General features: G+C 35.5%; 1 protein-coding gene across 1 annotated transcript in view; it reads left to right on the forward strand.

Annotated features, from left to right (window-relative positions):
• The first annotated feature begins 491 nt into the window (after positions 1–491).
• LOC136246427 (probable serine/threonine-protein kinase DDB_G0271682) overlaps positions 492–14536 on the forward strand; it is a 28126-nt gene continuing 14081 nt past the window's right edge. The window contains exon 1 of the mRNA XM_066037852.1: positions 492–581. The gene's annotated coding sequence lies outside the window, so the exon portion shown is untranslated. The remainder of the gene's footprint in view (positions 582–14536) is intronic.

Below are 14536 nucleotides of genomic sequence, written 5' to 3' on the forward strand. Positions count from 1 at the left end.
GTGAAAGACTGTGGGCACTTTAATGGATATGACTTCATATTCACTTACATGAACACATTTTACTGACACTGCATTCTGATTGCCAACATTTTAACACCTTACTGGACAATATATTAGTTATTGCACAGGCTTTACAGTTTCAGTATAGTGTGGCTTCGAATAGGTCTATATAAAAGGGTAACATGTTATTTGAATGTATATCTGTTTTGCATAATCGTGTGTTTGAAGTGACAAATTTAACTGATTATTTTTACTCTAATTGGTAGAATCTAAATTCAGCATGTACTTGATTGTAAAATAACAGTTAAATGGTTAATTTTATAACTGCATGCATACCTGAGTGAGTAGCAAGTATCTTAAAGCTAATTCTTATGGAATATACAGTGTAAACACACATTAACAAATGGATAACATTTAATTAACAACTTGTAATATTTTATTTTAGTCAAACATAGTGATAATATTCTCCATCACATGCTGTATAGGAGTATACTGGACTACACTATTCAGTGCAGCAGAACAAAATAGACTGTGTCAGGCTATATTTACAACTAGGAGCTGATATTACCATAAAGGATTACGTAAGTAATTGTTGTAAATGTTTATGAATGCACTAAACTATTACTTATTAGTCATGAGCCTTATGTACCAATTTGGTATTGGCTAAAATAAACTTTACTATAGTGTGTTTTACTGGTTATAGTAGTAGTAGTAGTAGTAGTCTTTCCTACACACATTAAATAATTGACTAAAGTATTATAAAGTAAGGAGGTGTTCAGTAAGATAATGTACATATTTGGAATACTCAAAGGCATAACATTTTTATAAACCAACTGGTACTATACATTCATCTCCATTGTCTGTTGTGTATTTTTAACTAAAAGCATGTTTTAAAGACTGTATCATTTTGTGGTATAGTAAAATTGCACTTGTAGTAGAGAACTGCTGACCTTGCTAATCATATTAAATATTCTATTTATGTACAAGTAATACACATGTACATTGTAGTACAGCACAGATTTAATGTTTAGGCATGTTGCTCTATTCTTATGCTCTGGTTCCAAAATATGCTTTTAAAGTATTATGCTCTTAAAATTGAGCATTATACTTTTGGGGAGTGCTCAAAATGTGCTTTGGAAAAATTAAATTATGCCCATTTTTTGCCTGTTAAATGGTGTATATTAGACCATTTACTTTGATTTCATTCTTAAATATTGCTCTATTCTTATAGCCGGTTAATATATTAGAGAATTTCATTATTCCAAGTGACTGCTTTAATAGAGTAGTGAAATTGTGTGACTGCTCTATTGCAATTGTTGACTGTTCTATTATAGTATATCATGTAATTGTACAATTTGCAGATTTTCTCATTGTTAAAGCTTTACAATTGCTTTAAAATGCTGGTATAATGTCTGGTTCCAAACATACCTATTCCCAAAATTATGCCTTCAACCCTTGCGATGTTCCCAGTCACAAGGGTACTACTCTGTCTTCAACTGTGAGTGATTTTTGACCTAAACCCTCGATGCATTAAAACAACAGCTGAATGATTTCCACAGGTAAATTTTGCCAGAACTGTGGATAAGGAAGCCTAAGGTGAGGCCAAAACTGTAGCACAACATCAACTTGTTTGATTTATGTTTAAGAGTCCAGTACAGCAGGTAGAGGCAGAGAAACACAAGGAGAAATGATTGTGATGGCACCACTGGCAAGATATGCATAAGATAATTATTTTCCCTGCCAGGTAGATAAATGACTCAGGAAAAGTCTAACAGTGATGCTATTGTTTGTTTCCTAGTACTGCTAACCAAGCGTTGTAAAAAACTAAACCAATCTTGCTTCAGAGGAGCATAATGAAGTGTGGGTTTCGATAGCATGAAGCACTACAGCCAACAACTCCATGCTTTTTTGAGTACAAAGTTTTAGTATTCTTGGAATGCTACAAAGTTGATAAGGAGAGCTTGGTCTTACCACCTGCACAATAGACTTTCACTTTTTTTTGTCTACCTTTAAAGTAACAGTTCTTGCGATTCTTTGTTTTATGTCACAATGTGACATATGCAACTAAAGATTGTGGCTTAATATATGCATTTCACTGTAATTATAACAATGTATTTGATTTATTTAAAGGTGTTTTTGAACATTGCATGATCCAAGCCCTTTATATATTCAAGCAAGTGAACACCTGGTATAATCTTTTGCATACTACAGTAGGTGACTGATACATCAGGCATAATGGCACTGTAGTATAGTGGACACAATACTTATTCCTTACTTTAAGTTATAGTCCTACTTACATGCTCTAATAGAACAGTCAGTGACTACTTTGTAAAGCTGCCAAATGTCAAATTTATATCATGGACAACAATTCTTTTCTTCTAATCATGAGGTAAAGTTAATAATGGCTAAGGTGTATTTACTGTGAACATAACAAGTTTATACTTTGAACAGCAAATATTTGAAAGCATAATAGGTTGGTACCTAGTTAAACAATGTACATTAATACAGTCACTCTCACTGTATCCCAGGGGCAAAACCAGCAGCTGGCAAGGAGGGGGACACAAACAGGCTAAGTTGTAAGTGGTTGGGGAGACCCAGATTATCTTGTTAGTTGCTGTATTTTTGAATTTTGAAGCAGCAAAAAATTACCTCTTATTAGTATCTCAGTGTTGATTTTGTCATTTTGGCCTTTGCAGATGGTTGTGAAGTCTTAAAAGCTGTTTAAAAGGCTATTAATGTCTTTAAAAGCAGTGCAACACATTAATTATTTTAGAGGTGTTAGTATGCACGAAGGTGTTGAGTGACAATTTTACAGCTAGTTTGACTGATTTGCTTTGATTACTGGTGAATTTGTAACAATAAATGCTAGTAAAAATGTGCATATTTTCATGTGTTATAAATTGATCTTGGCCTGACATAAAGTTCAGCAAAAATATAGCTAGCTATATGGCTACTCCACAAGGTAAGGAGCGAGATTAGGCATGAGGGTAGGTGGGGGGTCATTTGCCCCAAACGTTCCATCGTGAATCTGCCATTGTATCATGTTTTGTACAACTTGGCAGATGCATCTCTAGCAACACAAATATATTATGGATAATGCAGCAATGAAAAAATTGAAATATAGGTTCAAAATGCAGTTATTGCACTATTGAATCTAGCCTGATGGTGTGGATTTGGTGATGAAGTTACTGTATATACCTGAAGGCTGCTATAGTTTATGCATGTATGAATATTAGTTATAGTAGTCACATTATTCTTAATATGTAAGCTATGCAGATGCTGTAGAAGAAAAGTCATTCACAATTCCTAAATAAACAAATACTCAACTACACTAGACTCTTATTGGAGACTCATAGAATATGCCATTATAATTTTGGGTAAAAATAAGTAGTAATAGGCTTCTGTCATTTGCCAGGATAATTAAGAACATAATAGGGTGCTATTCCAGCATAATTCTAGCATATAAGGTAGGGATATTAGGTGGATATTTCAAATTCTGGAGGTTAACTTCTGGAAATGGATTGATACTACCTAATAGAGCAGTCAGTGAAATTGCAATAGAGCGCTTAAATGCATGATAAATAGCTCTTTAGATAGATAATCTCTAATAGAACAGTCACTTTGTAATACTGTAGAATACTCTAATGGAGCATTTACTGATTGTAATATTCCAAGATGGTTGTAAGCAATGTTGTTAACCCACAGTAGAAGTATAATGCAAGTATAATGGAAGCATTGAAGAGCATAATTAAGGCCTGAGTCAAATATACATTTACCTAAACCAATGTTGAAACCGGGTCACTACTGCTGACCCGGATGACCCACTGACCCGGATAGCACAGACCCGGATGTGACCCGGATGTGACTCGGATGCGACCGGATTAATTAAAGCCGAGACGTCTTTCAGCTAGTCTCGGGTGAGCGAACGAGTCTACATTTTGAGCGTTCGATTCGTGTTGAGTAAATATTGCAACTTCAGCCTAGCTGTAGGTTGAAGACCAAAAAACAAAAAAAAATGTCTTCACCTACTGACAATAGCTACCCCTCACCATAGATACCCTCAGTTTCGTGCTACATACTGCACTTACTAACAAATAGGCGTGGCTGAGTATATGTCGGTAATGCAATAAGTGGGCGTGGCTCACGAAAGAGCTACACGATAACGTTTATAAGTTCCACGTCGTCAAACGAACAATTTCGTTTCTCACGTGATCCAATCCGGGTCAGACCCGGATAAATTGTAAACCGGGTCAGACCCGGATGACCCGGAGAAAATGTGACCCGGATGACCCGACCCGGTTTCAACGCTGACCTAAACTGCTTTCTGGAATTTTCCAAAATTTTCACCTATTACAGGGTGCTCCCTAAAGAGTGGTAGAGTAGTGCTGCGCCACTATACCTTGTAAAATACCTTTGATGTGGTTAAAGGAATGTATATAATAAACAAAATCTAATGGCTTTGATGTTGTTAGCAAATCGACACTTTCTGGGGAAGGCTCTGTAGGTAGTATAGGAGAGTGGCTAAGCAAAATAAGTTGGTGTTGTGCTGCTTCTAAAAATCAGGTGCCATGTATCTAGTTAACTCATCTGGAAATAACCAACTAACCAAGAAGTTAAGAATGCATAAATATTTAGTAACATTGGATTAAGAACAAGTTGATGTAATGCTACTTCTAAAAACCAGGTGCCGATGCAGTTAATATTATCCCATTCTAACCATATAGTAATCAACCATGTATATATTTGTACCATAAATTCATCCTATTGTTATTATTAATTCAGCTAGACAATTAGATTTGTAATTACTATCACAGTAATTTAGCATATTTCATAATTCATGAATTATTTTGTAATGCGGTAATTATGTTGCTCTACACTGCTAAGGAAGCGTAACTATAACAAACCACTTTAAACAGCAAATTACGTACAAAAGTATCTTCTCAACTGTTTTATAGTGTGTCTATCATGTTTTCTCACACGAATTGCTTAGAGAAAGCCTCGAGGATTCCTATCATTTTTGTTCTCATAAGTATGGGTGACGCCCCCATTTCTACCCAAAGGATACACTATCTCTGGTATCCTAACGAGTAAGAGGCCTTTAATGTTGTTTTAAATATGTTAAACGTCTATAAAACTGAAAGGGAAGACTGTTCATGAAGTATATGAATAGTCGCCATACTTATTTTTCAGACCACCGAGAAGAAACCAACTCAGAGCAAAGCTTACCTGTGCAGAAATTTAATCAGACTTTATTTCGCCTTTACTTCTTATGTGCAAGCTGCTATTACCATTTATGACTTTGCTCTCGTTGGTGCATACAGACAAACATAGGCAGATAGGTACATACACACATGCATGCACGCCCACACACACACACTTTTCTGAAAACAATTTCAGTAAACCAGGTGTGCGCCCAACCTGGTTTAAAAATCAAAACCCCAAATCATGAAAAAATGATATATAGTGTACACATGGGTTTACGGTATCCTGTGAACTTAAACAATAGGTTTTTGGTTGTGCAATAATACCTAATTAAATTATTGTAATTCTTGGATTTAGTAATTCATGAAATTTTCATAATTTTTTGATTGTGCCTTGTTAAACAAACCACTCATCATGCACACTAGTATCTTCTATAGTTTAACTATGTTGTTTTTTCTCACAAATAAAAGCCCCAAAGCTGTTCTTAATTTTTTATGTGCACATAGAGATACAAGGCCGGAGGAGACGGTCCGGTTGGTCAGGCCTGAGCCGGACCAATAATCTGGAGTTGAACCAACTAGCTGACCAGTTCAAACTAAATTACTCTCATGCAATCTTTGGACGATCACATCTACATGTAGCTACGTACATTTTACAGATGTTATTGAAAATGCATGGCACTAGTTACCTAGTTTCTCAGCCTAACTAAAGCACAGAATTACACGTATAGTACCTCCAATTACCTTACAGTACAGCATGGCATTCTTATCGTTTTGTACAAAAATGATTGTGGGTTCTACGTACAGTATCACGTGTGCTGACAGTTGGCATTTATCACGTGTAAGGCAGGTGCCTTCTTTGATTCTAAACCAGCACACTTATATCACAATTCAATCTTCATAAAATAATCATTAGCATTCCTTGGCTTGTCTCTCTTGGCTTCTTTTACTGGGCGAAGGGCTGGCAGTGACAAACCAGATGACTCATTCTGCGGCAAGACGCTGTACACCCATACATTACATGGTGGCCATCTGGATGAGATGTTGAGTAGAAATCACTCCTCTTCAACTACCCACTCGTCCTGTCGAGATACTGAACAAACTCTCAGTCTCACCCACATCGTGCCATTTTCGAATACTGATTGGTCTCGTGACGGTCCACCAGTATATTTACGTGATGATCCGTTCACTTCATACAAACCAGTATAGTAGTATACTGTATTTTTGTAGCTGTGTAGCTTTTTATTGTAGCTGTGTGAATTCACTGTATAGTAATTATATCCTAGCTAAAGGGGGCCATGCTGCTGTGAAATTTGGGGGGGAAGTTGCAAGTTGCAAGCTAGTTTTACTTTAAAATTTAGCATCAATTTTAAATTTTAAGGCATTTTCAAGCCTTTAAATTGCAAAAATTCTGCAGCTCCTGGGGGTTGCATCCCCAGACCCCCCTTGAACTTCTAATTGCTAGCTATAACTAAATGAACCATACAGCAAGTTTCATGCTGTGTCCCCTATGTCAGGTCTACAATTATACATAGTATAGAAAGTCTGAAGAACAACAGATAGGCTTGAGCATATTTATATAGCTAGCTACCAGTGAAATATCACTAAAATTGCATATATCTGAGTGTCTAATTTTCAAAAATTTCCTGTGGAAGCATGCCCCCAGACCCCCTTAGGATGCTCGTGCTTCGCACTTCGCACACTGCGTAACAGCTCCTCTCTCATTGGCATGTATATAGTAGCAATTTCAACATTATAGTCAATGGCCTGACCAACTCAATTTTCCCTCCTCCGGCCCTGAGATATGCCCCCTTTTAGCCACTGGAAGGGATAGGGTAGTTTACAACCTGCACCATTGTTTTTCAGTTGATAAATGCCTGTAAAACCTGATTTCAGACTGCCAAAAAAAAGTCACCTCAGAGCAAAGTTTACCTGTGCGGAAGTTTAATACAGACTTCATTTTGCTTTTACCTCTTATGTAAAATTTGTTTTTATCATTTAATGATTTTGCTCTCGCTGGTGCATACGTACAAACATCTGTAGATAGATACGTAGATAGATAGGTACACATGCACACTGTTTAGAAAACAATTTTACTAAACCAGGCATGCATCCACAGCCAGAATTCAGCTGGCTGTGGATGTGTTCCTGGTTTAATAAATCATTAACTTTGATAAAAGCACCAAATATGGTACTGTAACAGTGTTTGTGATTCATACCAACAGTTAAAAGTACCATATTACACACAAACAACTCAGCAGATAAAACCAATAGAGAATATGGAAGACATAAAGTGCTCAAATATGCACATATAAAATATTACATCTTTATTGCCAAGCAACAGATAATCAGCTCTAAAAGCTGATCAAGGAAGGTGTCCATCCGTGCAGGTCAGTAGGACATATTCTTATGAGGCACTTTTGTAAAGCCTTGGTTATGCAGCATGCTATTTCTATTGAATTGTGTTTGTACTTTTACAATGAAATATTGGCACCTTCAGAAGAGCAACTAAAACATTTTGATTTATCATAATTCAGTGGCAGGTCTAGGATTTTTTAAAGGGGGTTTCTGAAAGTTTGTATAGCTGAATAAGGCACTTGATGACATTTCTCCAGAAAATTTTGCAATTTAGCTTTAAGATCAGATTTTAGGCTACTTTTAGTTAGCAATTACAATAAATCCAATGCTTTAAACTGTAAGTACTATAGCTAACTATAGGCAATTGGTGACTATATGCTTTAGCTTGGATTACTCTATTAGAGTTGTTACTTGACTGCTCCATTAGAGTATCTCGATCATTTTTAATGCAGTGGGAAATGAAAAGTGAAGTGTTGCTAAGGGTTTAATAGCTATAAATGGTGTCAGTTAAGTGCAGCTGCATGCATGCTACTGAAATACAGTGGTATATAGCTGTTTGATATGACAAATTGTCAGTACAGCAATGTGTATGTATTTAGACTGCCACTGAGCTAAATTTAAAAGCGGATTTTAGATTCGAAAGATATTCTGACTGCACCTGTAATATTGAAATAAGTTCATGTTATGTAAGACCAAAAGACCAAGTTTGTGATTATTATCATGGCTTCTAGATCAGCTAGAAATGGTTTAATGGTTTAAAAGATTTCAAATATTGACCTCCTTTGTATAGGCTGTTTTCACTTTAAATTTTTCTCAATCACTATTGGTTCATAGTGTGTGTATTTGCTACGGTTTGGTTGCAAGACCACAGAATTATTCTTTTTAGAAAAAAAGTTAATATAAATCAATAAGTTGTGATAGGCAGTGGAATTTGTGGTCTGTTACTGTTGTATGTGGTGTAAACCTCCAATACTCACTCTTGACCAGCCCATGCAAAGGATTGTACAACTAAAATGTAACCACCTGTACAAAATTACTGCAGTTATTGTTTATTGGACTCATTGGTAATAGTCCGATAACCCAATAGGTGGCATGGCTACTATACAAAGTACAGTAGAACCTTGATTATCCAAATCTCGATTATCCGAACAGTGTAAGTCATTTACACCACCCATGTAGTGCTATTCCATGCAACTTTGCAGGGTGGTGTACTGGAGACTTTCACATTAATGTTAAGGTGGTCTTTAATACAGGTACAGTGTAGTTGTTAAGACACATTTCACTACGCTTGTATACCTTAATTGTGTGACATGAATTTGGCACCAGCTTGTTAGGGGCAAGTATTGCAGGTGTACACCTGCTGCTGTACAACAGTAACATCATAAATTCCACTGCATACCATTTTTTATTTAGATGTCTTGAACATATTGCAGTCCTGCAATCAAAATTTCAGCAAACACAGACCATGACTTAGCCATTGGTGCGAAAATATTGAAGATACATCTTTTGAATCACCTTAAGGTTTAAGACTGCACCAAAGGGAGTTTGAAACTAAATTAGTTACATTGTTATTAATCACTTTAAGGTGTTAATCAACAGTCGTCAATTTGTGAAAGTTTTATTGAATTATTATAGCGCATTATAAAGTTACAGTAGAATCAGTAAATATAGACAGACCAATATTATAATTATTTGTTGAGAGGCTATGTAGTGCAGTACAATAATGTTGGGTTGTTGTACATACACTCCATATATGGGTAATACTAAAAATACATCAGTGTTTGCTGAAATCTAAACGATGACCCTAAATCCTTGTTGATTTGACATGTAGTATTAAGATAATTGCAAATAAATGTTTCCCTGGCAGCAGGTTTTAATACATGTCTGTAAAATGTAGAATAACTACACTGTAACAATAATTTCTTAGCATAACCAGAAGAAAAGCAATACAGGAGGCATATCTAAAGTATAGTGGTGTATGATACCAGTACTTGTACTGAAATCATCTGCTGATACTGATACTGATACTAAGCATTGAAGCCTACACAAGTTTAATACTGAGTGATATAGAAATTTCACTGTCATGATACATAGCTAGCTATAGCTGTTAAAATATCACAGTAATTGTGAACTTTGATTGAGAAGTGATGTTCATCAAATTAAGCAATTAGTAATCCACAATGGTTTCCATCAAGTTTAGCATATTTGTTCATACAGTGAATATGAAAGTTATTGAACTCATTTATTAGGTAATTAATTGCATGGGCAGCCAATAATTCTACAATGTTTGTTACAGCCTTGCAACCAAACCTTTACACGAAAAAGCAAGCCAAATAGTTATAAACTTACTTCTTTTTGAGGAACAGCTGTACTATCATTTATTCGCAAAAATTCACATGCTTTAATATAATAGAACATACGGAGCAAGTGTAGCAATAATTAGAATAGAGTAACAAAGGCTTTGTATTCACTACTTTGTTACCCCTACTAACTTATTTGCTCTGGAACTTTAGTAGAGATTGTTGAAGATTAATAAACATGGTAAGTGTCTACTGGTGGTACCTGCAGCTTTTTACTACCGATACCAATCCAATACCGATACCACTAGTATCGGCATCAATACCGATATTGGTAAGCCTCTACTAAAGTGTGGCTCATCTATTAGCGTATTACAATGTTTGCAGTAATGCTACAAAGGATAGTTATGACACTTTCTTATATACTTGTTGTTGCATAACTAAGAGGTAACACTGTAGCCAAAGTATTAAAGGCCATCAGCAACATGGTTGATTCTTGGAAGCTATGAACTTCAAATTAGTCAATAGCTGTATACTGTAGTTCATCTGTATGAAATGTTTTGTACAATTTTAAATACGAAATTAATATATTTTACAATCAGATAGATCCCACACAACTCCCACTGGGCTTCAAAAAGCAGCTAGCAACAGCAAACAACTTAACATGGTGACAGTGAAATTTGATCTTGCATATATTCATGTGCAGTAGTTTTGTAAAAGTCAAACCTGATGTCATGAGCAATAAGAAAGATTTTCCTAGACCTAATGACATTTGTGTACTGCATGTACATTGAAACCGAATTTCTGCATTAAATAACTTGCTTAGGTAGCAAAACAATGAATTACTGTAGCAGGTCATTATGAAGAACAAGTAATCTATCAGTCTCTATTGGAATATGTAGGTGCTTAGAGTTACAGCAATGAATGATGACCTACGTACATAGTAAAATGAGTCCACACAGCTAACTATACCAGCAATAATTTAAGAGGTGGCCACATAACATGGCATATGAAACCCTCTGTCAAGTGTGGGCAAACACTTACCTGCAATTCATTTACACTATGATTGTAGTGTGAACAATGGTGACCAACAGTATACTACATTCTACACCAGTCAACCCTCTAATCTGCCAGTTCACACCATTAATTTTTAGAATAGGTGCTTATTAGTGTCATGGATGTGAAATCAAGGTCTGCAGAGTTAGCTAGCATGTAGCTACAAGGTAGTGAATGTACCATATAGAAGAGTCTAAAGAGAAGGCTTGGCACTATATAATACATCATTTTTGCATACTGCAATCCGGATTTATGTAGGGAAAAAGGGGGGTGGTGACCAGGTAAAAGTGTACATATAGTTGGTCATTTAAGGCTGTGTCATGAGTGTTGATTTTGATTTTTGTGTATGGTTGGTAGAGCTTGATGTATGAGCGTAGTAGTGATGTCATAATGATGTAATATCTAGGACAATCATGTGACCTCATGTCCACAATCATTCTATTAGTATAGTACACTGCATATCAGTTGAATAAACAATTTGTGTGAGATCACTGAGATAGCTATGTATGTATTCACCACAAAGTACTAGCAAATTGATCTACATGAGTGCATGGATATCTTCCAAGAAACCTAGGCTATTTGAATTAAATATTACTCAGGATATTAGGGTATTTTCATTATTATGGAAGTAAAATCAGGCTTTCTGAGATTAAGTTTTGCTTGTTGTGCATGCCATTTTGAAGATAAACTGGCTTAGAATGTTTTACAAAAGTACACTTTCTGAGATTGAATTTAAGGACTTTTTTGAGAGTTAAGCACAGGGGCGGTGGAGAAGGCCAAAGAGTGAGGGGGCCAGGCCAGCTGTAAGGTAAAGACCAAAAAAAGGTCACTGCCTGGTGACAATAGCTGCTCTACACCAATTATATCTCCTTATTTATAACTACACATACATAACTAAGTAGCTTGTTACACTGCTTCTCTGGATACTGTGACTGCTCTATTAGAATATCCAGATCCTGACTGTTTTATTAGAGTTTCTCGATCTTTTCTTGCAAACAGTGTCCCATAAAAGGTGGAGGAGGGCATGGCCCCCCTGGCCCTCCCATCTCCATCACCTATGGTTAAGCATACTTTAGGGAAAACAGTATAGTACTCTGTCCTTTACACGTGCACTTAAACACTATATAAAGTTGATGTTTGGGTATGGAAGTGAAGACTACTAAACTGAACAACATTGATATGAAAATTAACTGTTTTATATAATTGTGACCGGTCTGACAAAATGGTGCATATAGCCTGTCAATTCTTTTACCTAAATTTCAAAGTTTGAAATTTTATAACTTTTCTGTGGATATGATAACTATTTAAAATTTTCATCACTTATATAGAGTGTAACTACAGAATTGTTATAGTTTACACAGAAATGGAGATGTACATAATTAAGCAAACATATATATTTTCCAGCTATAAGCTGTATTTTGTCAGACTCAGTCACAATTAATGTTTTGAAGATGTCCAGTCCACTTCCATGTCCGTGTCCAACAAAGTCTGGGATTGGGTGGGTAACATTGAGAAATGGCTTCTTCTTCATGATTACCTGCCAGTGCAAGTTGTTTGATACAGAAATTGTGTTTCAACAACTACACCTGCAGTAGTTTCTGAAGAGGTGGCCACATAGATAACATGTAAAATGACCCTTTCTCAATTATGGACAAACACTTGCTGCTATTCGTTTACACCATCTATGCTACATGTAGTGTGTAAAATGATGGCCAACGGTAGACTGCATTTCTACCCCAGTCAACCCTCCAGTCTGCCAGTTCACACCATTTATTTTTAGAATAGGTGCTTTTAAGTGTCTTGTAAGTGAAATGGGGATCTGCAGAGTTAGCTAGTATGCAAAGAATGTACTGTATATGCATGTACAATTTTTTATAATTTACCCACCCATATACATGCCTGATAACCAGGCCATGTGGGTATGCTTTACAATATCAAGATCTATACACAGTATACCTATTATGCCAGATTAACTATTTTAAGATAATCATATGTTTGTGAGAATACTGCAATAAGCCATTTACAGACATAGTTTTGGAATTATTGATCATCCAAGAGAATAATCAGTGGAATTTGATGGCTATCTCTTCTTAATATGATTAAACTGAAAGCTGAGCCAAAATTACTAGCTACAAGTATAGGCTGAAAATTTTCTAAAAGATCATATACACTAAAAGAACATTCAAATACTTTAATACAGTAGTCATGCCATGTCATGTTAAAAATCTGCTACCATTATCTGAGATTGAACACATAATTACCTCCCATTCTGAACCTTGTATATCTTATGCTACTGCAAGTCACTGAACACATTATTGTCTAAGTCTCTATTATGTACATAGATGTTCTAGTCTGCTGTAATATATAGGAACTTACCTAAATGCTAAATATTTGACCTCTTTAGTTTTTCATTACAAACTTGCAAGTGTGCAGTGAGAGCAGGAAGGTCATTACCATTATCTGTTATCTCTACTACTCTCAACAGTACAGCTAGCTATAATAGTCCAGATTAATGTAGCTACGTATAGTCACACTTTAGTTCAACTTCTTTAATATCTTGTGAAGACCAATATCAAATAGTCCACTATGCATTTCTTCCAATTCAATGAGAATATCTTGGTTACAATACACAAGGTGGCTACTGCATGAATGCAGCAATCTTGAAAACTGAAATATACATGCTCAAGAATTCATTGTTTAGTAGAGCAGCATAGTGTAATAGTTGTGCACTTTTTGATACAATTATGAAATTTTCCATATAAGGTGTACTCCTTGTGACACATATTTTTGATATAGAGCCATCGCATATTTGACCTTCGGTGATCTTCACAGCCATTTTTGTATAGAAGATTCACCATTATTTTTTTGTCTTTATCTCTGTGAGGCATCATTATGCATAGTTTCGAATTAAAGATGTTGCTAAAATGGACTACTAAGCTATATTTGAAGCCAACAGGTGCTTGCATTCAGAAGTTATGATCATTAGTAATAGCCACCATGAAATTCTATGAACTACTTGCTCATCAGTAATTTACACCCCAAGGGCAAAGAATTTTAAAAATGATCATAATTTATAGTGGAATGAAATGCTAACTTCAAACCAAAGTCAATAACAGTTCTTAAGTTAACACCTTTAACTTCATACCGTGTTTTAACGGTGTAAAATAATGCCTCATGGAGATAACAATAAGCATAGTAATATTATTACTTTTCAATGAAAAATGGCTGTAAAGGTAACCAAAGGTCAAATCCATGATGGCTCTATATCAAAATAAAATGTCATGAAGAGTACAATTTGTGTGGAAAGTTTCACAATATTATTAATATTGTATCACAAAGAGCACAAAATGCTTGTTTTTTGATGCTGTGCACTCTACTAAATTTAATGGTTCAATCTTAAATAATGGTGAAATACAAGCAGCAGTGACATGTAGGTTCTGATGAAATAACAGAAAATCATTGAAATAATGTGACCAGGCCTGCAAAAAATAGGGAATGTGAACACATACAGGTAGGCCTGCATAATTTATGCCAGCATTATAAAAAGCATAATAGACTGAAGTATTATACTAGCACAATGCTGGAATATTAGGTTGATGTTTCAAGCTATGGAGCTTAATTCCA

The sequence above is a fragment of the Dysidea avara genome, chromosome 2, assembly GCF_963678975.1.
Source record: "Dysidea avara chromosome 2, odDysAvar1.4, whole genome shotgun sequence".
NCBI classification, from domain to species: Eukaryota; Metazoa; Porifera; class Demospongiae; order Dictyoceratida; family Dysideidae; genus Dysidea; species Dysidea avara.